Source organism: Argentina anserina, chromosome 3, assembly GCF_933775445.1.
Source record: "Argentina anserina chromosome 3, drPotAnse1.1, whole genome shotgun sequence".
In the NCBI taxonomy this organism is placed as follows: Eukaryota; Viridiplantae; Streptophyta; class Magnoliopsida; order Rosales; family Rosaceae; genus Argentina; species Argentina anserina.
This window is the reverse complement of record NC_065874.1, coordinates 9,518,361-9,544,195: the sequence shown is the minus strand read 5'-3', so window position 1 is coordinate 9,544,195 and position 25,835 is coordinate 9,518,361. Positions and strand designations below refer to the sequence as shown.

Below are 25,835 nucleotides of genomic sequence, written 5' to 3'. Positions count from 1 at the left end.
GCCCATTAGAATATGCCAAGTTTTCTGATCATTTACTATATATTATAGGCGTGTTAGGTTAGGAACAGTAGCAACAGTGCAGTGCTACTGTTCCTAAGCGGGTATTGTTCATATTATATACAGTGAATTACCTATTTTGTCTTCCTTCCTCTTATTGTGTATATAAAAATATACAGTGAATTTCCGATTTTACCTCCTTTCTTCTACTATCTTCTCATATCTTCTACATCTTTTTTTTTGCTTCTCTCTAGAAGCCTCACTGTCCTCTTCAATTCTCTCTCTTCTTCTAGAGAGCCTCGCCACCCTTCTCTTCAATTCTTCGACACTCTCGCATGCCCCACTTAATTTCTTCTCTCATACCGGCAATAAAGCTTTATTCTTAATCTATTTCTCGACAACTTTAGGTTTTCACCATACCCCATTCATGGTTATATTAACTGGAAGCCGGCTTGATTTGGACGACCTCCGCCTTTTCAATTTGTGCCTCATCAAGGTTAGGTTCTCCATTAAATTTCAATTTCTTATTCTGGGTGATTGGTTCCTGCATGTTTACTGTTGTTGTCTGTGCTTGGAGATGGATTGTAAGAATTTCTTATTCATATGGTGACTATCCCGACTTGATGTCGGCTTTAATAGTTTTATTTGGGTTGTATTGATTTTGTTTCGGACTTGGAGTTGAAATTAATTTCAATTAGTTCATTGTTTGATTAGTTCATGCTGATTATTTTGGTTCAATTGAAATCAGTGCTCAAGTCCTCTGATTATACAGTTTGTTTTCCTTGTAAGAAATTTGATATACAAAATGATCGGCCATGTTGGGGTTGTATTTTGGATGTGCTACAGATACTTAGAGGTGGGAAAAGCTTCTACATTTGTTTACTTAGCAGTTAGATGCTTTGAACTTAAAGTAAATGAAAACGCATGATCTTGGATCTGGCCTAAAGTTTAAATGATCCCTGTAGTTTCTTGCATTGAAGGTGATTCTGAATTATGTGTTTTAGTGTTTCTTATCAATTAAAAATTAACTCGATCAATTATTAGATTATCTCTATTGATTTCTTATGATTTTTATGGATTTTGGTATTTGTGTTTTTATATCTGACTTACAAAGGTTCGCTTTGAATAACTCGGAGCCCACATATATTCTTCTGTTGTTGATGCATTACTGAAGTCTGATCATTATCTGGGAAGTTCATTTTGTGTAAAGCAAACACTGTTTAAGTTCATACAGACGTTTAAATCTCTAAGGCATCCAAATCCCATTGTCATATTCGTTCTCAAGTTTGCTTTGTGGAAAGCACAAAGGGAAAGCATTTATGGTTAGCCATGTCCAATTCATTATTCTATGATGCCCAATTGTTTTTCCCATGATGCTATTGTCCTCCTTTAGTTTTTGACACTCTGATGTGGAATTTCTCCTACTTCTCTTTAATCTTTATATGAGTAGTGTGTTTGTTTTCTCTATGAGCAGTAACATTTGAGTTCTTTTCTGAGATGACTGCATTTGTAGAATCAAATCTAACAAACAAATCAAGAACAGTTTGCATACAAATGCAAATTCGAAAATACAAGACATGCCTATGTCTTTGTTCATTCTCTAAGTAGGAGATATATAAAAATGCATATATATTTAAATTCTTACATGAGTTTAATTAGCACATGCACATAGGTGTTTGAGGAGATGCCATTGTAGACTTTTGAGACTGAATCATGTTATGTAGTCATTTCCCACATTGCTTTGATCAGAGTCTGTTAGTGACTGGACAAAAGCTTTTGGTCATGGATGCTTAAAGATTGGTAGGGAAGAATCCCTTTTGTCATAATTTGGTCCAAAGAAAAAAAAAACAGAAAAGAATGTCATTACTGTCTTTATTAGAATCTTGAATTCTTTAGAAAAAAATAAAAATTAGAAGGAGCAACTGAGATACTCTAAATAAGAACAATATAATTGTATGTGGGAATAGGCACATCAGGCATTGTAGTGGTAGAATCTTCCTAAATATGACTGAAAACTTAACTGAGCTTAATTTCTAACACAGTATGGTATCAGTCTATTTACTTGGTTTGTGTTTCATAGGATTCTTCATTTTGTTCTTAAATTATGGTTTTTGTTGCAGGATGGCGTCTGGACTCCGACGATCTACAAGAATGAATTTTTTTAGGAACGTGCTTTTGGGAATAATGAAAGCGGCGGTGGAATTGCAGAACGGGTGGTATAGTTGCAGATCATTGGTTGTGGCTCTAGATAACCTAGATCTTTGTGTCTAACCAATTTGGGGATGATGCCAGGGGTGTTGTAATTTCATAATGGTTTTGAAGAATTATAAAGAGGTTTGAATTGTTGTGAGTTTGTTTTTTTTAAGTTACATATATGAGATGTTACCTGGCTGTAATAAGATGTCTGCTTTGCTCATTGACATTGGTTAGCAGTAACACAACAAGTTAGATGAGGTGAACTACTATTGTTTTACATCTGAATATATCACATCCTATCATTTGAGGAACTTAACATTATATCATCAGTTTTCTCTGTACTGGCTAAATCATTATATGTAATGATTATCCATTTGTCATGTGGTGTAGAACAAGATCTAAATCATTATCCCTTTGTCACAGGAAAAATGCACATTTCTTCTTTTGGTCATTTTTGTGACAACAGATAGATGTTGGGTTGCGTCTGCGGAAAGCTGCGGGGTTCGGTGAGGTTAGCTAACTACACTCATAGAATTAAAAAGTTATAACAATTAAAGTATATTATATATTCTACAACTCAGCAGAAGCGATATTTTACAGTTGTGGTTATTTAGTAGACAGTACTTTTCTTGCAGTTAAAAAACTTGAGAAAGTTTCGTCTCATAGAGAGAGTTTAATTATAACTGAAATCAACAACATTGGCTCTCTGCATCGCATGTACTTGGTTCGGCTATATGGCTACTGCTCTGAGCCTTCACAACAATATATGCAGTAATTCGTGAATTTCATATTTATGCTCATTCGAAATTTTTTTCTTTGCTTGCTCATACTTTTTTCTTCACAACACAGCTACATGTACATGACGATTCAAGATGAACAATGAGGCAAATAGTTTATTTGGTTTAAACAACGCTTTGATGAGCAAGAGAATTTACGAATCTAGAGTAATTTTAATGTTTAGGGACATGGTGGTTAGAGGGATTTTAGATGCAAAGCTTTTTATGTTACTCCAATATAGTTTACACAGTTTCTTTTGTATAAATACTAGACCATTTCATTTTTTTATACTCAAAGTCTTATCTTCATATTTTACTCCATTTACTTAGTTTTTAGCCGTGTAAACCCGCAGCAAAGCGCGGGCAAAATGCCTAGTGTAAATTACTAATGAGTATAGGAACACTATAGATTAGATCTTACAGGGACGCAACTAATGTTATTTGGGACTTGGGAGATTCAGATGGTACCACCTACCAGGCATCTATATTGGTTGATAAGCATATTTAACTAATGGAATCAATGAAGTATCTAATTAAGTGCATATAAATTAGACTCAGTAGTCTGATCTGAATGCCTATAAATGATATAATTATATATGTACATTTCTTCTGAATAAATTTTGAAATAATTTTATTTGATGTAGGTGTAATGAATTCTTATTGAAGTGCATGGGAATGTTGATGTGGATGCAGGGCTTGTGCAGGACTTGATGCATGGCTGCAGCCCCCTGCAGAGTTGTGTCATTTGCTCGGTTTGGTGTCGTTCTAAGCAAGGGTGGTCGTACGTATCTGCTCCCTTGTGTCGTTCGGTGTTCATAAGCTGCGTTTAATGCTTGAACAAATTTGTAGATTTTCTCTCCGCAAATCATGCTTGCCGGTCACTCAAACCATTCAATCCATCCCTTACAAAGATTGTTTAGTCCTAGTTGTAGTCTTTTACTGTTTTAGAGTATGTTAGAGTGGTTAGATTTCCTTTTTTTTTTCTTGCTATTTTGTCATCTCTTGTAACCTTGTATCTACAACTGAAAATACATATTGGAAAATTCTCCAAATCATCTCATTCATATTCTCAGTTCATATTTCAACATGGGATCAGAGCAGGCTTCCGATTAGGACATGTTTCTGCACTTTGTTTCCATTTTCATTTCATCATTTTCTTCTTGATCTTCACTCTAGTACATCACGATTGGAGGTGCCAATGAGAAAAGGTATTTTGCTTCAAGTTCTGCGTCATCAGCAACTAAGGTGAATGATTCCAACACCAACATACGGCTTATTGCAACTCTTCTTAATAAGTTCAACTACTTGTATTGGTCGAGAGAGATCAAACATGTACTTAGAGGGAAAAGGTTGCTTGGCTCCATTGATGGCTCATCTACAATTCCTTTCACCTTAGCATGTGAGTACGATGCATAGTTCGCTCAAGATAATTTTTTAATAGCATGGATATTAATTTCCATGGAGCCAAAGATGCGTGAAATCTTTGGTTATGCTGAGTCTGCTTTTCAAATTTGGAAATAAGTCAAAGACTTATATGGTGACTTAAACAATGTTGCAAGTATCTTTGAGCTCAAGAGAGAGATGTCTGAGCTGCAACGACGTAGCTCTTTTTTTGTGCAATATCTTGGAAGTTTGAAGACTATGTGGAATGAACTGGATCAATATCGTCCAATTACCATAGACAGGAAGATTTTGATGAAAATGGCATAAACAAACAACCGAAAATCATCTCAACAAGTTAATGCTACCCAACCACTAGGGAGGAAAGTCAAAAATCTTAATGAAGACGTATTATATAGGGAGAAAGAAACAAAAAGATTACAACGAGAGAGAGAGAGAGAGAGAGAGAGAGAGAGAGAGAGAGAGAGAGAGAGAGAGAGAGAGCTTGAAAAAAATGATCAAAGATTGAGGAAGAAATAGAAAGGAGTGGGAAAGAGAAAAAGGACAGGATGGTTGTTGGCAGGGCAACACTTGAAGCTTGCGACTGGGCATATATGGAAGCTCGTGAGAGATGAGAGGAGGTGGAGGAGGAGGAGGCGGCACGGTGGTGGTGAGGTGTTCCAAAGTGTAATGAGAATACACATAGGGTTATTTAGGTAAATATCTTTTTTGTGATCACGTATGGAACACGTGACACAAAAGACGGAGCCGTGACATAAATTGGCCTCAGACCCGTTGTTGTTAGTGAATTACGAGTTTGAGTACTACATTGGTACAACTCGGAGTATTGGTACTACATTGACATTGCTACAAGAGCTTAGGTATCGATGCTGAAATTTATTCTCTTATTTATTACCAAATCTAGAGAGTTTGAGACTTTGAGCTTATGCACTCTAATGACTATTGATACTATGTAACCTTTATTGATGATTATTCCAGAACTACTTTTATGTACTTGTTGAAACCCAAAAATGAAGTTAAGAAAAGTTTCACAGATATTCATAACTTGGTTTAAAATCATTTTTTCAAGAAGCAAAATGCATGCTAAAATCAGATAATGGTATGCAATACACATCCAAAAATCATGATTGAGTATCTTGTATCAAACAAGCTGTGTTGGAACTCCACATCAAAATGATGTTTCTAAAAAAAAAAGAGATTTGTTGGAAAAGACTAGAGCTGTCATGATTCAGGCAAATGTTTCAAAAAGATTTTGGTCTTTTTCAATTCAGACGGCATGCAACATATATCATCAATAGATTGCCTTTAAGGGTGTTGAAGTTCAAATCTCATTTTTCTGTGTTAAAGAGAAGAATGTTAGCATTGATCATCTCATGATATCTGGATGTGTGTTTTGTGCATATTCAGTCTCATCATAGAGACAAGCTTGATCCTAGGGCTTTGAAGTGTGTTTTCTTGGGCTGTTCTCCATCTTAGAAAGAGTATAAATGCTATGATCCCACTTCGATAAAATTTATTGTATCTCGAGATGTTAGATTCGATGAGGGAAATTCTTTTCACTACAACATAAAAGGTCTTTGGCGACAACCCAAAGTTGTCGCAAGAAGGCTAGATCCCTCACTTTATGGAAAATGTGACGACTTTGAATTATCACAATCGGTTGTCGCTTAAAGTGTTACACTGATTGTCAAAAGAGACAAAAATATACAGTTGTCGTTTTTTTCAATATGTGAGGTAATTGCTTCCTTACATATGATATATTGCGAGAGACAGAGGTATGTTATAAAAAATATATGCAAGACTTTTATATTTGTTGCTATTTTACTATACGAGGCTTTATTTGCGTTGTATATTTAATCTGTAAGGCATGTATGTTTCTCATATTTTCAATATGTGACTCAATTGTTTCCCTGCAAATGACATTATGTGAGCCACATGTTTGTGTCATAGAATGTTATATGCGAGACTTTTTGTTTGTTGTAATTTGTAGTATACGAGACATATGTATATGTTGATAAAAGTATATGTGAGACTTCTTTGTTTGTCTCGTATACTTTTATCAAGGTCCCAATTTGCGACCACCTTCTAATATCACTTTTTTTGACAATCGGTAAAACACATTAAGCGACAACACGCTGTGAAACCCAAATTTGTCGCATCTTCAATTAAGCAAGGTTTTATATGTTTCCAATAGAAGATTAAACTAAGGAAAACTTGCATATCAATCAAATTCATTATTCAATAAAAAAATCACAAAAAAATAAAACAAAATACTGGTCACTCTTCAAATTTTTAGTAACTCGACAGTTTAGTCATTCATGTTTCAATTTCAACTGATCACTCATTATACTTTCAAATTTTAAATAATTTGGTCATTCCGTTAAGTCCCCGTCCAATTGCACATTTAAGTTGTTGACTTGGCAAACATCACATAAGAGGGAAAAAACCACTTAACGGTGTAATTAGACGGAGACTTAATAGAATGACCAAGTTGTTTAAAATTTGAAAGTATAAGGAGTGATCAGTTGAAATTGAAACATGAAAGACTAAATTGTCGAATTACTAAAAATTTGAGGAGTGACCAGTATTTTGTCTAAAAAATACTATATAATATAATTTACAAAAGAGGTTCATAAATATATATATACATGTATATACATATATACATGTATATATGTTTTACAAAGGTTAGTAGCTAAATTGTTCTTGAAAGACACTACTAACTAGCACACACATTTCCTTCATCTTGTAGTTGAGGCTTCTAATCTTCCCCATGACCAGACTGCATGACTATAGTCGTCCACTCGTCCCCTGTGTATCTAGATCAGCCTCGCCTTGAAACCTGAATCCTGAATAAAACATTCACAATAAGTAGTCATATATACAAGCAGTCACATACAAACAACTGAATGGAGAAACAAATATCATAAAAGAAGACCAACTAACAAATAACTACATGGTAGGTTGTTAATTAGGTGTAGATCGGAAAGATAATAGCGTTAATCAAATTAATGTGAGAAAAAGATCTTAAACTATGCAATTAAATCAATGAATTAGAGAAGGGAGAAAGAAAGATTGAATAGATTGAGGCTGAAAAAAGAAAAGAAAAAAACAGAGAAAAAGACAGAAACCTAATATTAGAATGATTTACAGGGGAGCTGTTTGACGTGCTTGAAGATGTGCCTGCAGCTAGGCCCGCAGGAGGTCCTGTAGAGGGTCTTGCAGAGGGTTCTGCAGGAAGGTCTGTAGATGGTTTTGCAAGAGAGCCTACAGTTTTGCAATCCTCATCTCAGACGCACTCTCCTTTATACACTGATAAAAATCAACAAAATGAATCTTATGTTGATGATGTTACTCATTCTGATCATGCAGATAGTACAGCTCAGGAACAACCTTCTCCAAGAAGGAGTCAAACTAGGAATCTTCTAGCTAGATTGCAAGGTTTTGAACTCTTCAAGCCTAAACATCCGCTGGGAAATGTGGTTATTCCTACACATGCATCTAAATCTTACTATTCTTTCATTAATAAAGTCAGCAATATTTTAGAATCACGAAATTTTGCAAAAGCTAACTGAGTCAGAAATATGGAAGAAAGCTATGAGAGATGAACTGCAAGCTTTGGATAACAATAAAACCTGGAGTGTTGTTTCTACACATAAATGACAGAAAGTTGTTGGTGTTCGATAGCTTTATAAGGTCAAGTTTCACTCTAATGGTGAAGTGGAGAGATGTAAAGCTCGCTTAGTGGCACTTGGTTTCACACAGACATTTAGTGTAGACTACAAAGAGACATTTGCTCATGTAGCCAAAATGAACATTATTCAAGCCTTGTTATCCGTTACTATTAATTCATGTTGGTCTCTTTACCAAATGGATTTCAAAAATGTTTTTTTTTTCATGGTGAATTGGAGGAGGATGTCTACATGAAATTTCCACCCAGACACCCTCGTGAAAAGAACCAAATTTTGTCTGTAAGTTGCATAAGGCTATCTATGGCCTCAAGTAATCTCTTTGTGGTTATTACTCTAAATTGAGCTCTGTCTTGTTTAAGTGTGGATTCAAAATATGTGCGGGTGATTCATCTCTTTTTTTGAGTGGAAAGGCTGGTAAGCTTGTTGTTCTTGTTTATGTGGATTATCTTATTATCACTGGTGATTGTGAGAAGGAAATTCAAGCTCTCAAAGGTACCTTGCATGCTGCATTCTCTATCAAAGATCTCGGAGCTTTTAGATATTTCCTTATCATTGAAATGGATCACACTGCTTCAGGAATGTTCCTAAATCAACGCAAGTATGATATTGATCTATTGAAAGAAGTTGACATGGCATCTTGCATCTTGCAACCCTAAAGACTCCTCTACCTTGCAATCACAAGATTGATTATGCAGGTGAACCATTTCATGATGTTACCTCCTATGAAAAATTAGTTGGCCGACTCATTTATCTCACAATCACTCGGCAATATATTACTTATGTTGTTAGCTTGCTTAGCCAATTCATGCATCCTCCTATTATTCATCACTTGAACCTTTGTGAAGAGATTGCTTAGATATTTAAAAGGCTCAATAACTAGAGGCATTTGCAATGCATAAACATGATCACTTCAAACTTGAAGGATTCAATGACTCATATTGGGCTGGCAATGTGGTAGATCGCAAATCAACCACAGGCTATTGCACTTGTTTTAGAGGAAAATTGACGACTTGGAAGAGTAAAAAATAGACAGTTGTGGCTCGTTCTAGTGCTGAGGCTGAACATAGCCATGACATCTACTGCTTGTGAGCTTATTTGGCTCAAAATATTGCTTGTTGATCTTGGTATTAAGTGTGCTCTCCCTATCACGTTACATTGTGATAATCAAGCGGCTATGCATATTGCACTTAATCCTGTGTTTTATGAGCGCACTAAGCATATTGAAGTCGATTGTCATTTTGTCGGAGATCAAGTTCAAACATGAGTGATTGTTACTACTTATGTTAGATCTTGTGATTGACTTGGACACAATTCACGCAAAACGAATATATCGTTGTCAAGTAAAGGAAGTATTTAGACCTTAGTTATCGTACCACGGGAATTAGCTAGGTAATGGACATAATCTAACAATTGGGTCTAGGACAACTAAAAGCACATAAAAAAATAAATTTAAAATAAAATAAATAGACAAAAAAAACTAAAAACAAATAATGCACCAAGCCTTGTCAATGTAAACTTAGTTCGCACTAAGCCTAATCACAAGCACCAACTTGTAGCCTAAAATAGATATGCACAAATGAGATGTATATATTTTTGTGTGAGAGAGATTGATGTAGTGATTCCTAAATTAAGAACAAACTAAATATAAATTAAAAAAAAACTAATTACCAATCAAATATGAAATTCAAACAAGTGGGGAGAATGAGAGTTTTGGGTGATTCACACTAACTCTTTCTTGCAAAATATTGATAATAAAGTCACAAATGCATGTATTTTGTAATGTGGCAAGTCCCGTATCTAATACCGATTAAGGCTACTAGACCAATTATCCTTACGGTGTATTGATCATGCCGGTGAAGGCCACAACCAACTCTCTAATATGGGTATTACGCCGACTAAGGCTGCAACATCTAAAATTAGAGGCCGAGAGTGCAAGATAATAGAGACCCAAGAAAGCTTAGCTACAATTAAGCTAGCTAATGGTTACCATGCTTAAATCCTAGATGCCACAAGACTAACAAGTAGTTAACTCATTAATCTATCATCAAAATTGCCCACAACATAATTTCCTAGGGTGACTAAGCCTAGAAGCATGCTTCTATGACCAATACATTCGGATTTAAAGAATACACAATGGAAATTTGCATTTATATCATTTAAAGCATCCACATTTATACAACATTTGAGTTAGAGTTTCAAAATCCTAACTCCCAAAATCTAACTAGTCACTACCCATTGATAAATACATCACCAAATACATAAAAATTTGAAAAAATGTTTAGAGGAGAGAGGGACACAAGATAGGCTCACAAATTGCTAAAGACAAATATAAACCCACTTGATGATTGTGTGTGTGAGCTCTTTAAAATCTTGCTTGAGAGGTGGTGAAAATTTAACGGAGAGAGTGTGGAAAATGGAACGGAATTGATGGAAGAAATGGAGGAGGCCGCGGTTCGGTCTGAGGGAAGAGAGAGATGAGGGTTTTAATTAAGGAGAGAGGCTCTCGGGTGTGGGCTGGTGTAGGCAAAGAGGGAGGACTGCCACGTAGTGGCACATGAATAAAGGGAATGAGACAAAAGGAGAGGGGAAGAAGGCATGGCTAAACTGGGTTGATAATTGAGTGATGATGTCAGCAACATAATTTATTTATTTTTTTATTTTGTTTTTTCTTTTATAATTTCTCTCTTCATTTCCTCCATTTCCTCCTTTTATTTTTCATTCAGCATACAATTCCACGGGAATTCCACTCACTTGCCGGCATTGACTAAGATTGACTCCCCCTCGTTATTTTGTCCTTTTGTCAGAAAATCTATTTTGCTTCAATTTCGCCCGATTTTACAATTTTTGCTTATTTTCTACAACGTAAATAAAGATAGATTAATTACATAATATTGACATGAGAATTAACATATTTCCAATATTTTAGATATGATTACATGCATATGAGTGTGAGTAATCAGTAATCAATTGGTTGATGTGTTTACCAAGTTGTTATCTTCTGTTTAGTTTGAGAGATTGTTAATCAAGCTTGGTCTCGTTTCACTCTAGCTTGCGCATGAGGGTGAGTATTGAAGTACAAGGGAATGTTGATGTGATGCAGGGCTCGTGCTGGACATGATTCAGGGTTGCACGCATAGTTGCAGCTCCCTGCAGAGTTGTGTCGTTTGTCCGGTTTGGTGTCGTTCTAAGGGTGGCTGTATCTGCTCCCTTGTGTAGTTCGGTGTTCATATGTTGCATTTAATTAATGCTTGAACAAATCCTGCTTGCTGGTCACTCAAACCATTCAATCCGAAATTTTTTTTCAGTGTTTCCGGAAAACCATGTAGTAATGTCGAGTGGTCCTCCTCACTTGTTATATTTTAACACATGAATTTATTACACCAAAATTATATTTTTATTATTTGTGAAATAACCTTCATGGGTATTGATAATTTTGAACTAGAATTTCGAGTTTAGAGTATAGAGTTTTGGGTATAGGGTTTTAGAGTATAGGGTTTAGGATTTAGGATATGTTGGCATAGGCTTATGCCCAACCATAATCAGCGTGACTATTAGCACACTGTGGCTCAAAAGCAACCCAGCCCCACAGTACCGGTAGAAAGCCAGCCACACCAGCTGTGTAACAAGCCACCCCGCGACTCGAACCTACTACGGAGGCGCCCTTACTCGCATTTTAAAGGGAGCTTTAGAAAGCACCTCAACTGGACTTAGTCCCACATCGGAGGATAAGGGAATGATCTACCTCAACTCAACCATAAAAGGTCAAACCCTTGACCTCATGAGGGAAAAAAACTAATCCATTTACTGTTACTATATAGAAATTACTATCTACCTGACTTATGTATCAGAGAGTTAAGGACTCCGCCGCCGTGGTCTCCACTCTGACGAGTTGTGCTACTTGTGATAGGAACGAGAATAAGAGCACGACGTATTCAGTGAACGAGTAGTGGAACGTATTTCCAATGCGCAGTACACAACATTAACATTGGCGCTGTTAGTGGGAACCCGTAACAAAAAGTTCCTGTAATACACATGCAACATCTCGCAAAGCAACTGCATTCCGATATGAGCACCCCCAACTCTCTGCCACCCAATCCGGCCGATAGTCAAGTGGATGACATCACATACCTTAGCTTAAACCATCCCTTACCCTCCACAAATGATCTCATAATTCTCACCCCTACCCCTGGGACTGTTGCAAGCACTAGTGCGACGCCTGACCCCGTGGCTGCTGCAAGGTTAGCAGACATGGCAAAGGACCTCGCCGAGTGTCAGCAGTGCGAGGCAATCGAGCGCGAGAAGGCTGCAGCTTTGCAGGCCGAACTTGACAAGATGTGAGCGTAATTAGCAAGCTCTGAACGCAGTCGACAGCAAGAGGAGTCACAATGCGCAATCAAAAGGGCGTATTTCGACGGCACAAGCGTTCGCTTTTCGACATTCAGAGTTAAATATTGATGTCGAGTAATCGAGCAAAGTATGTCACATACCGTGAAAAGCGAACGCTCGGCTCGATTACTCGACATCAATATTTAACTCTGTAAGCATCGTAAGTAGTATAAAGCAAGAGGGTATCGTTTACAAACCGGGGATCAAACCAGGGCATAGAATCACAAACATTAACAACGAATTCACAAAGAGATATAAAGATTTTGATATAGGTTCGGCATTCAAAGATAAAAACATAAAATAAAACCTAACCTAATATATACATGTGATCAACCAACCAACACACAATACTTACTCATGAACAACTAAGGTTGGATCATGCAACTAGGGTTCTAAGCAGTAACCTAAGCACATAGACACTTAACACATTCGATTAATTCCAAGCAGTCCTAATCGAAATCTAACATGTTCATCTTATCATGTAATTCCAACGCCATGCACATTGAATTCATTAAGCATGTCACCTACTTAACCAACAACCATGCAATTTGAAACTTACATATAAAAGAGTAAACGTGTTATTAGCATAAGTCTTTAATCCAACAACCTAAATATCATGCTATAAGCATAATCATAACACTTAGAAATTGAAATCATTCATAGATAGTACACGGCAGAAACCAAAACAGAAAATTCATAAAACCAAAACATGAAATCACATTTTTATATAAATTGAATCAAGTAGCTCTTTCATAGACAAAATCGAAACAAAGTTACAATACACAAATCGCATACACAACCAAGAACAAGAAAACTAAAACCGAATTTAAACATAGAGAGAATCATTGTTACACTTTATCAATCAAGCGATCCTACAAGGTGTAGCCGTGGCTTCTAGGGGAATGAACCTCTTCACAAGCGTGCTTGAAGGCTAAGGATGATGGTGGAGAATGGTGGAATCGGTTTAGGATTTCTTGGAAGGGTGAGTATGAAATTCGGTAGATCTTTGGCTTGTGTGTGCGCAAGGTTGATGATGCTTGAATGGTGAGGCCATGCCTATATATATAGGAGTCACAAACATAGCTTTGCCGTCCTTTGTAGGAGATAGAATTGGATTGGGAAGCTGAAATCTTATTTGATATGGACTTTGATTCTCCAAATCCAACTTCATGTAGGAAACCAAATCCAATTGGGAAACACATAGGCTGCACGGCATCTCTCCTTATCCAACTCGGACATGATTTCCTTATCTCACTAGGAATGCATCACGGCACCACTACTCTTTGTCCAACTAGGAATAGCTAGGCCGGCCTCTTCTCTCCTTATCCAACTCGGACATGATTTCCTTGTCTCACTAGGAATGCATCACGGTATCACTACTCCTTGTCCAACTAGGATTTGTCTTTTCTGAAAAGAAATCGACGATTAAGGAATAAGAAAGAATAAAAATAGGAAAGTAGAGTCCTAGTCGAGTAAGGAATCCTAACTCAATAAGGATTTCTAACACTTAGCACAATTTCATTATCAAATCATTCAATTTTGGCATAGCTCTACTAAAACACAAAAATAACAAATACGAACCTAAAAAACTAAATAAGAAGTAACAAAGCATAAGAATAGGGCAAATATATATTAAGAACGTCACACTTTGTGCTCCTATCAACAACCCCACACTTAGACTTTGCTAGTTCCTTAGCAAACACTAAAAATGGAAATCAAATCATAAATCAAACAAAGACCAAGACAACTATAACTAACGACACAACCTATAATGCCTTCAAAATTTTGTCTTAGAGATCTTCAAACTCATAGCATCAAGAATAACACTCAATCGAAATAGATAGGATGAATTCAATGGTTAATAAACATGGGATTTCGTTTAACAAGTAAGACATGGCAGAAACAAAGGATATGCACTCCAAATCTTTTCTCTCAAGAACATGGCATATGCTTAAAAGCTTTTCACACACAGGAGTCATAAACACATAGTGAAATCGAAAACCTCATGAAAGATACCAATCATATGCACAAATGAACTAAAACCACATGCTTACTCATGAAACAAACTCCACAGATCAAGAGCTACTTATTTTAAGAATCATGCGAATCTTTATAAAGGGATGGCTTAGGCTCGGTATATATATCATTTTTCTCAGGGTGAAGGAATCACAAAGGTCATCCTCAAGACTTAGCAGAGCAAAACATCCACCTTATGTCTCCATACTCCATAAAACAATGCCAAATATCATCATGTTGGATCAATCTTTCACTTTAAACATTGTGAAAACGAACAAATGCTAGAGTATAATATTATTGAGCCTTCAACAAATACATCACAAATCCAAATTCACAAAAACAACATGTATGCCGAGATCTCTTCATCATTTTTTCTCAAACCGTGTATATATCTTTTTCTTTTCTCTTTCTCACGGCATCAATCAATTTTTCTCATACTTTCATACTCTTTTCACGGCATACATACATACATACATAGCATAACCCCACACTTGAATCAAAGCATCACTCCATATTAACATCCAAAAATCAGCTCTGCCAAGCCTCAAAGACAAAGTAAAGATATAACTATACTAAGGAAGAATATAACATGTTGGTAATGAAAGAAAAAGCTTAACGTAGGCTCAAATAGGTTAAAACTAAGGTGTCCCAAGCAGAGCTCATAAAGGGATATACGGCTTTTTGGCTTAAGATGGTGGAAATCCTAAAAAGATCCAACAATCCTTTTCAAAATCAGAGTATGCTATGACATAAAGCTTCAAAAGTTTCACAAAGTAAATTCTAGCATTCTCTAGTTCATTGCAATTCTATGGCATACGAATTGATCAAAATAGATGTAATGAGGTTATAAAGCCAAGAAACGATAGAATAAACTCTCCAAAGAAAGCATGTATGGCTCGAAACTCACATAGGTTACATGAATTCAAACAAGTAAGGAACATGCTCATTCTGTACCTAAGTATCAAAATCATCATCTACTACATGTTCGTACAATATCTACACATCGATTAACCATCAAATAACAATGAAGTTCAATTCAATATCATGATCATCTATCAACCATAAATTCAAAGATCAACTCATCCTAGACAGTTAAAGGCATACCTAGGACTCAAAACAAAAACAACTTAACAAAACAACTTAAAATCGAAAAACAAAACCAAAAATAACACTAAAAATAGAAAATCAAAACAACAAAATCGAAACACATAAACATCAAACAATAGAATACAACGAATGATGTATACCCCACCCCACACTTAAAACTTACATTGCCCTCAATGTACAATATGATAAGCAATGAAAATTAAAAAGAGATAATGGATAAGAAAATGCAAACACTCGTTGATAGCTCATTCATTTGCTTAAGTTTAGAGTCTATAGCCTAGACTATCCCCAAAATATCACTTGCCTCTATATATAGGAGTCACAAACATAGATTTACCGTCCTTTGTATGAGATAGAATTGGATTGGGAAGCTAAAATCTTCTTTAATATGGATTTTGATTCTCCAAATCCAACTTGATGTAGGAAACCAAATTCAATTGGGAAACACATAGGCTGCACAACATCTCTCTTTCTTCAACTAGGAATTGCTAGGCCAACCTCTTCTCTCCTTATCCAACTTGGACATGATTTCCTTGTCTTAATAGGAATGCATCACGACATCACTACTCCTTGTCCAACTAGAATTTGTCTAACCTGAAAAGAAATCGACGATTAAGGAATATGAAAGAATGAAAATATGAAAGTAGAGTCCTAGTCGAGTAAGGAATCCTAGCTCAATAAGGATTTCTAACAGTTAGCACAATTTCATCATCAAATCATTCAATTTCAGCATAGGTCTACTTAAACACACAAATAACAAATACGAACCTAAAACAACTAAATAAGATGAAACAAAGCATAAGAATAGGGCAAATATATATTAAAAACGTTACACTTTGTGCTCCTATTAAATAAAAAGGGATCTAACCAACTTCTTGGGAGAGAGCATGAAAGTATTTGCATGGTCATACGAGGATATGTTTGGCATCTCGCCTGACATTATCATGCACTAGCTACACATCAAACCTTCTGCATATCTAGTCAAATAGAAGCGTTGCAGCTTTGATGATGAAAAAAGTATCGCAATACGCCAGGAGGTCGAAAATTTGATGGGCATGAAGTTCATTAGGGAGGTCCAGTACCCAGAGTGGATTTCAAACTTTGTTATGGTCCGTCAAGCCAACGAAAAATGGCAGATGTGCGTGGATTACAAAAATGTGAACAAGGTATGTCCTAAAGATAGCTTCCCTCTACCCAGAATTGACTAAGTTATTGACTCAACAACCGGTCATGAGTTGCTAAGCATGATGGTCACCTTCTTTGGGTACAACCAGATACGCATAAACCCTGCAGATCATGAAGCTACGACCTTCATTACGGACAGAGCTCTTTATTGTTACAATGCCATGCCCTTTAGATTAAAGAATGGCAGTGCTACATACGTACGTTGTGTCACACAAATGTTCGATAAGCACATCGGTAGTGAGATTGAAGTATACGTAGACGATATGTTGGCCAAAAGTATCAAAGCTGAGGACCATGTGGCCAACCTTAGAACCATCTTCAACATGATTAAAAAGTACAAGATGCGGTTGAATCCAGAAAAGTGTTTTTTCGGTGTAACGACAAGCAAGTTCCTGGGCTATATCGTTAGCCAACGTGGCATAGAAGCAAACCCGGAAAAAGTGTAGGCCATTCTGGACATGGCGCATCCAGTACTTAAGAATGATGTGGAGGCCCTTCAAGGAAGACTTGTGGCGTTATCACGATTTATCTCAAGGCTGACCAACAAATGTGAACCATTCTTCAAACTAATAAGGTGTTTCAAGAGCAAATTGATTAAGTGGATACAGGACTGCCAGGAATCCTTTCAGGGGCTAAAAGACTACCTCGCCGCAGTTCCATTATTGTCAACCCCGCAGCCAGGTGCACCAATGTACCTTTACCTCGCTGTATCCACAACTGCGGTATGCAGTGCATTAGTCCGTCGGGACAGAACAAGAGAATTGCCATTCTTCTACGCCGGCAGAGCCATGAACGGTCTAGAAACAAGAAACCCGACACTAGAACAGTTAGCCCTCGCACTTATCGTTGCAGCTAGACAGCTGCACCATTATTTTCTAGCTCACAATATCCACATGCTTACAAACTAACATCTCAAACAAGTATTGCAGAATTCAAAGCACTCGGGGCACCTCAGCAAGTGGGATATAGAGCTGACATAATTTGACATCGAGTACAAACCACGACCCGCAATAAAGGGCCAGGCCGTAGCTGATTCTATTGCGAAGATGATTTCCCGAAATACAACCGATATAGTTCATTCCGGTACAGCACCGAGCGGTGTCATAGCGAACACCACAGTTTTGCCATGGAGTTTACATGTGGACGGTTCCAACTGCGCCAGCACCAAGTCTAGCGTTGCAGACATCATTCTGAGCGGACCGGGGGGGGGGGGGGACTGGAGCTGGAGTACGCTCTCAAGTTCAGTTTCGCTGCCTCTAATAATTTAGCAGAGTACGAGGCACTGATTGCAGGACTATAGTTGGCCTTCAGCACTGGCGCAACAAGTATCAATGTATTCAGTGACTCTCAGTTGGTAGTCAATCAAGTCACAAGGTCTTTCATCGCCAAAGACGAGCAATTAGCAGCTCACATGGCATACGTCACAACGCTATTGAAACGATTCGAATTCTATCACATCACCCAGATCCCGAGGGCCAGTAACGCAAGGGCAGACTCCTTACCAAGGCTTGCAACGGTGCAGCCACATCAATGCCATAAAGATACTAGGGTTGAAGTGCTCCACCATCATTCCATCTCCAAGACCTTACATGAGATATGCTAGATAGAACAACAACAAGACTCGTAGATGGATGAGATTGTAGCATTTAAACGTGATGATAAGCTACCCGAAGACAAGGATGCCACAAGACAGCTAAAGAGGCCCGTGGTGAGATACCATTTGCAAAACGACACACTTTATCGCCAAGGACATCTAAATGCCAGCTTAAGATGTGTCACAACTGAAGAAGGCAAATGGGTCTTGCAAGAAATTCACAGTGGCGACTGTGATAATCACTACGGCAGTCGCGCACTAGCCGGAAAGACATTGCGGACAGGCTATTACTGGCCCACACTTTCCACGGACGCACAAGAGTTAGTCAGATCTTGCCACAAATGTCAAATACATGGACCTATACCGCGACAACCCTCAAAACCACTACATACATAATTAGCCCATGGATCAACTACCTCTGGGGCATGGATTTGATCGGCCCACTTATCGTCGGAAAATGCCAATTCAAATGGGTCATCGTGTGCATCGACTATCACTCCAAGTTGATTTAAGTTGCACCCTTGGCTGCAATAACACTGAGAAGTTCCAACATTTCCTACAACGCAATATCTTTTATTGACATGGTACACCAGAGTCCATCCTCACGGACAATAACACGCAGTTCAATAATGACCTTATAGTCAGGTGGTGCAAAGCAAGGGAGACTGTGCTCAAATTTGCCTTTGTCGCGCACCCTAAAACTAATGGGCAAATGGAGGCCGCCAAAAAACTAATCAAATGTCTCCTAAGGAAGAAGTTGGATGATGCAAAGGGGCTTTGGCCCGAGAAGCTTGACGAAATATTATGGGCAATCCGAACCACGCCAATAGAGGCCACGAGAGAAACACCCTTCTGTCTAATGTATGGCACAGAGACAGTACTTCCCATCGAAGTGATCCAACCAACACAACGGGTTACACTGTTTGAACCCGAGACCAATTCGGAGAACATGCAACTAGACAAAGACCTCTTAGAAGATAAATGCATTGCAGCGCACCACCACAACATTTCTAACAAGCAGCGTGTGTCACGCTTTTACAATTCTAGGGTGAAGAGCAGAACACTTCAGCTCGGGAACTGGGTCCTAAAGATAGTTTAAACAAAGGTTACTGAAATACACCTACGATGAGAAAGACCATATAAGATTGTGGAGATCATTGCGCCCAACACGTACTACCTAGAAGACAAGTACGGAGAAAGACTAGCCCACTCTTGGAACATGGAACAACATAAGTACTACTACAAGCAAAGGTTCGCGCGTAGCCCCATACATAGGGACTTAAACTGTTTTAAGTACTTATGGCACACTGCCAAAGCTATCTTTGTAAATGTTCGGCTATGGCCAAGCTATCAATGAAATGAGGAATTTTTCAAACCATTGATTCTTACTACGCCAGTACACACTAGCACTACGACAATTAAATTCCTTCGACAGACTATTTCATTGTGCGTGCAACAAAGATAGTATTGAGCGTGTAGCCAAAAGTATAAAGTACAATCACACGATGTTTGCTACAACAATACACATAGGAAACAAGAAACTTTGAAAGCCCAAGGGCTTTAGTTCATTAAATTGATCGACAACATGGCACAAGGCCCATTACACACAAAATCTAGATAAATACAAAAAAAACGCTTAAACCGAGCGCGTCGAGTACAAAACGAGGTTCTTCCACTTCGCCCGCCTCATTCTTCCTCAGGCACCATCTCTTCGGATATACTCACTTCCCGCTTCTCTCCCGCAGCTTGGACTACGCCGTATTACTCAGGCCGCGTCGTTTGCTTGCGCAGTATCTGAGTCCGCCGTTTGCCCAGATTCGCCTTGCGACGACTGTGCATACTGGCGCTCTGTGAGGGAGGGCGAGGAGAAGGAGTCTTCGGATTAGAATCAGACCTGTCATTATCACAAGATAAACCAATAGAAGAAGAGTCAGAGAATTTCTTACCATTTTCCTCATGCGCGTTGGCGTCCGCAGCAGAAGGTAGCTGCGAGAAGGCTGGTACTACCTGATGCGGCATGGGTGGCGCCTCCAACCCTTTCCCCTTCAGCTGCACCTAATAATCCACCGGGTCCAGCATCTCTAGCTCTTGAAGCTGCGCCACCATGTCGCCCACGGCTGCGACATAATACCCTTCCAGGTATTCCATCATCTCTGGTGACGTCTTAAACGCTTCCACAGCGCTGGCCGAAGCCTCTTCAACTGCGCGTGTCATCTCAGTTGCCGCTCCCTTTGTCAGCTTCCCAAGCAGATCCTCCGCTTTCTTCAAGAAACTCCAGAGGGTTACCGTTTGGAGATAGCTTTGACCACTTCAAACCAATCTTTGCTAGACTTTCAAGCTTGGGAAACCCAGTTGGGAAACCACTGGGAAAGCCTTTGTAGTCGCCCTTTCAAATATAATATATAATCTCTCTAAATAGATTTTTTTTTGGGGGGGGGGGGGGGGAGAATCCAGATTGCATATGATCTAACTCAAGATACTCGTCCACAGTACTTGATCTTACATTAATTGTTGTAAGATGCTCGATCTTTTGAATGGCTAAACAGAGTTCTTTTCCATCATGTCTTTCTAGATCTGTCAGCCCCAGCTTTGTAAGATCTTTCAGCTTTCCCAAGGTTTTAATGAGTTTTCTGTTGTTTTTCACCTTAATTAGTGACAACTTCTGTATGGATGATAAAGCTCCAACATTCGTTGCAGATATTATGCTTTGAGCAAACTCCACTCCTTGGGCATCTCCATACATCACATAATTCTTGACATCATAGCGATAGACTAGAAGATGGCGCAGATAGTGGAGTTGATAATTTTCTTTTGGTAAAGTAGAGACTTGTGTGTGCTTGAGATCCAAGGTTTCCAAGAGTGCTAGATCCTTTATGGACTTTGGAACTGTTTTAATGTTGGTTTCTCTCAAACTCAAGTACTCTATTAGTGTGAGAACAAGAACACTATTGGGGAAGTCCTCCGAGAGCACACCTTGCAAATCTAAAACCCTTATACATGGGAATTTTTCAATTATCTTTGTAAGCAGTGAATGAGAAATTTTCTGCTGAAATAGTAAAAGGGTGCGATTATGATTGAAGTTACGTCTATGCTCTAGCAACTTGTCACCAGCATTATCAATAGAAAGACGTCGTATTGATAAAATTCTCGCCTTTTGAAATGATGAATTCACGAACAAGGTTCAGAAAACGGCAACTCCTTACTCGTCCGTCAATTTCCCTGGAGCTGGTACGAATCAAATTTCTTCCAACGAGCTCGTTCAGATAACCTTCTGCCACCTACTCCATTGTCATTCCTCTTCTGGTCTTCACAAATCCTTCAGCTATCCACAAACGAATTACCTCTGACGCCGAATAGAGTAGTCTTCAGGAAAAATGCTTAAGTATAAGAAACATGGTTTCAGATGGGTTGGAAGATCCTTGTATCTTGGCTGCAGTATACGGCTGATAACGAAAGACTCAAGTCTTCTATAATTTCTGATCTGAGGCTGTTATGGAAATTCATCCACTCAACTGTAGTTTTTGGCTTCGTGGAAAGTAAAGTACGAACAACTTATATTGCAAGGGGGAGACCTTCACACTATGACTCGTCTTAGTAAAGTTAAATAAGTGGCGGGTCGAGTCAGGTATTTTCACAAATACGAAGATTCAAATCTTTCCACCTAAAACGGACCGGAACTGGTCGGGTCTTATATTAAAAAAAATATAATACTCTAATTTAAGGCATTGAAACAATAAAAGAATTATTAAAAAACATTCTAAAAAAAAGTCACAAATAAATTTTAGTTTCAAAATATTGTCGATCGACACCAATAGATGTGATCGATATATATATTTAAGGACCCTGTAAAAATTTCATCCGTTTTGAACATGGTTTGACCGGATTGACCGGGGTTTTGTCAAATGAGTTTCCTCGTTGTGACCACGCACGATCGGTGACAAAAATTAGATGATTTCAAATATGTAAACAGTTTTCCGCATTCGCATCTTGGTAATGGCCCCCCCCCTTATGGCATATTAGTGTTGTTTTTGGTTTACCGGAAATTCCGACGGTCAAACGAAGTCCGAATTGGATGAAATTTTAAAATGATCACTAAATATATATACTGATCCCATCGGATGGTGTCGATCGATTCCGAAAAGTTTCCTTCATATAGTCGCTTCATAATGTGATAGTTTTATTATAAATCTAATGTAAATGTTATAATACATTAGTTGACACTTCGGCGATCGACAATTCCAGTTCAAAATATGGTCGATCGACACCGGTAGATGTGATCGGTATATATATTTAGAGAACCCGTAAAAATTTCGTGCGTTTTGGACATGGTTTGAGCGTTTGTACCAACGGTCAACTAAAAAAGAGACGTTTTGACATATTGAAACCATATTGACCGGGGCTTTGCCAAATAGATTTCTTCAATGCGACCACGCATGATAGGTTACAAAAATTAGGTGATTTCAGATATGCAAACGGCTTTCGGCGTTCGCATATTTATAATAGGTCCTCACTTAGGGCATATTAGTGGTGTTTTTGATTTACCGAAAATTCTGACAGTAAACGAGGTTTGAATTGGATGAAATTTTTATAGGGTCACTAAATATATATACCGATCACATCGGCTGGTGTCGATCGATCCCGAGAAGTTTCCTTCATATAGTCGTTTCATAATGCGATAGTTTTATTCTAAACCTAATATAAAGGTTATGATACATTAGTTGACACTTACGCGATCGCTAACTCTAGTTCGAAATATGGTTGATTGATACCAGCAGATGTGATCGGTATATATATTTAGGGACCCCGTAAAAATTTCTTCCGATATGCAAACGGCTTTCGGCATTCGCTTCTTTGTAATGGGTCCTCACTTAGGACATATTAGTGGTGTTTTCGGTTTACCTGAAATTTCGACGGTCAAACGAGGTCCGAATTGGATGAAATTTTTACAGGGTCACTAAATATATATATACCGATCACATCGGCTGGTGTCGATTGATACCGATAAGTTTCCTTCATATAGTCGTTTCATAATGTGATAGTTTTATTATAAACTTAATATAAAGATTATGATACATTAGTGGACACTTCGGCGATCGATAACTCCAGTTCGAAATATGGTCGATCGACACCAGCAGATGTGATCAGTTTATATATTTAGGAAACCTGTAAAAATTTCGTCCATTTTGAATATTGTTTTATTGTCCGTACCTTCGGTCAAAAAAAATGCGTTTTGACATATTAAAATCCTGATTGACCGGGGCTTTGCCAAATGCGTTTCCTTGATGTGACCGCACGCAATAGATGACAAAAATTAGGTGATTTCATATATACAAACGGTTTTCGGTGTTCGCATTTTGGTAATGGGTCTTCTCTTATGACATATTAGTGTTGTTTTCGATTTATCGGAAATTTCGACTGTTAAACGAGGTCCGAATTTGATGAAATTTTAACAGGGTCACTAAATATAAATACAAATTATATCGACTGGTGTCGATCGATCCCGAGAAGTTTCCTTCATATAGTCGCTTCATAATGCGATAGTTTTATTATAAACCTAATATAAAGTTTATGATACATTAGTGGACACTTCGGCGATCGATAACTCCAGTCTGAATTATGGTCGATCGACACCAGCAGATGTGATCAGTTTATATATTTAGGGAACCCGTAAAAATTTCGTCCATTTTGGATATTGTTTGACCGTCCGTACCTTCGGTTAACAAAAAAATGTGTTTTGACATATTAAAATCATGATTGACCGGGGCTTTGCCAAATGCGTTTCCTTGGTGTGACCGCACACAATCGGTGACAAAAATTAGGTGATTTCAGATATGCAAACGGTTTTCGGTGTTCGCATTTTGGTAATGGGTCTTCTCTTATGACATATTAGTGTTGTTTTTGATTTACCGGAAATTCCAACTGTTAAACGAAGTCCGAATTTGATGAAATTTTTACATGGTCACTAAATATATATATATAAATCATATCGACTGATGTCAATCGATCCCGAGAATTTTCATTCATATAGTTGTTTCATAATGCGATAGTTTTATTCTAAACCTAATAAAATATGTATATATAATATTTTATTATTTGACGGGCTTTTACGGGTCGGGTCGGGTAAAAGCCCATCGGACTTGCGGGCCTCTACAGACTTTTTGGATCCGCGGGCTAAATAATGAGGCCTACTTCACACCTCTTCGAGATTATCTCAGCCCAACCCTCGAGCTCTCGTGGACAACTTCCTCCACTGCTCTGGAAAGCTTTCTTGCAGAACAGGTAGTAAGCTTTTTTCCTAGGTAGCCCTCCACTCAAGTTATGAACATATAACTCGAAGGAAAAGGTTCTTGCTACATCTGACTTGGGAGTAGTTATGATTACTCTACTGCCATTGGAACTATCTGGCAATGGATTTACAATCCATTTCAAATCTTCTATACTCCATACATTATCTAAAACAATTAGAAACCGTTTCTGTTGCAGAAGTCGTCTCACTCTTGCATGATCAGTTTCTCCTGGAGTGACCGGTTCCTTCTGCCCTTTCGCCTCAATTTTGCTTAGAATGTTTAGCAAAACCTCATCGAGTACACATGAACGCGACATATCAACCCAAACTTGGCAGCTGAAAAACCATAAAGTGGCCTTAAAAACCATCTTTGCCAGGGTGGTTTTGCCCGAACCGCCCGTGCCTACAATTGAAATCGTCGAAAGATTTGAACTTTCTTCCATCAACTGTGCCACGAGTTTTTCTTCATGGATCTGGTGGATCTTGGCTATGAAAGGAATCTAGTGCGGGAATCCAACTATCTTTAATTTTTTCAATAATACCATTAATCTCTGCCGACAACTTCTTGCCTGCATTCCTGTTTGGCATAATGAACAGTATTGTGTATCGTCTGAGAGGCAATATTGCTGTGGATCTGATTAGGAACCTGAAGCATGAACCTGTCGAGAGCATCCTCAATTTCATAAGCCAAATCTTGGATTTCTCTTACTCGAGTCTGAAACCCTCGAGTACCCTCATCCCTATCTTTTGATGAGTCGGCTTACTCGGCTAGATACTCTCTCATCCTCCTCAAATATTTCTGGGCCTGTTCAACATCATCTTTGACTTTAGTTTGGCCGTGAAACTTTTGGTGGACGATGTTTAGCACCTTGTCAGTTAAGGCTAGTGAACCAGGAACGACAATTCCGGCAATTTCAGCCATTTGATCGAGGAGAGGCGACAAGCCTTCAAGTTCCAGAAAATTGCTTCTTCGTCAATTCAAATTCCACAAGCAAAAGACACGACCCGAGAACTTGAACTACTTAACAACTCAAATTGATAGCAAAGATTCATGTGACCATGATCGCGCTGGATTGAGGGTTTGGACAGGGAGAGATTAATGGAGAAAGAGAAAAAGGGGTCAGTGAATGAAATGGATGTATAATTGGCTAGAAAGAATGAAAGATTGCCGGTGCAATATATATACCGTTCAGATTGAG

At 38.2% G+C, this 25,835-nt stretch overlaps 1 long non-coding RNA gene and 1 pseudogene across 1 annotated transcript; one reads left to right on the top strand and one right to left on the bottom strand.

The window, feature by feature from the left end:
- The first annotated feature begins 265 nt into the window (after positions 1-265).
- Positions 266-2,514, top strand: LOC126788383 (uncharacterized). The gene is made up of 2 exons (XR_007671360.1): positions 266-493; positions 2,118-2,514. It is a non-coding gene; the product is annotated as an uncharacterized LOC126788383 (long non-coding RNA).
- A 17,597-nt stretch (positions 2,515-20,111) lies between these two features.
- Positions 20,112-25,558, bottom strand: LOC126786996 (disease resistance protein RPM1-like; annotated as a pseudogene).
- Positions 25,559-25,835: the final 277 nt, after the last annotated feature.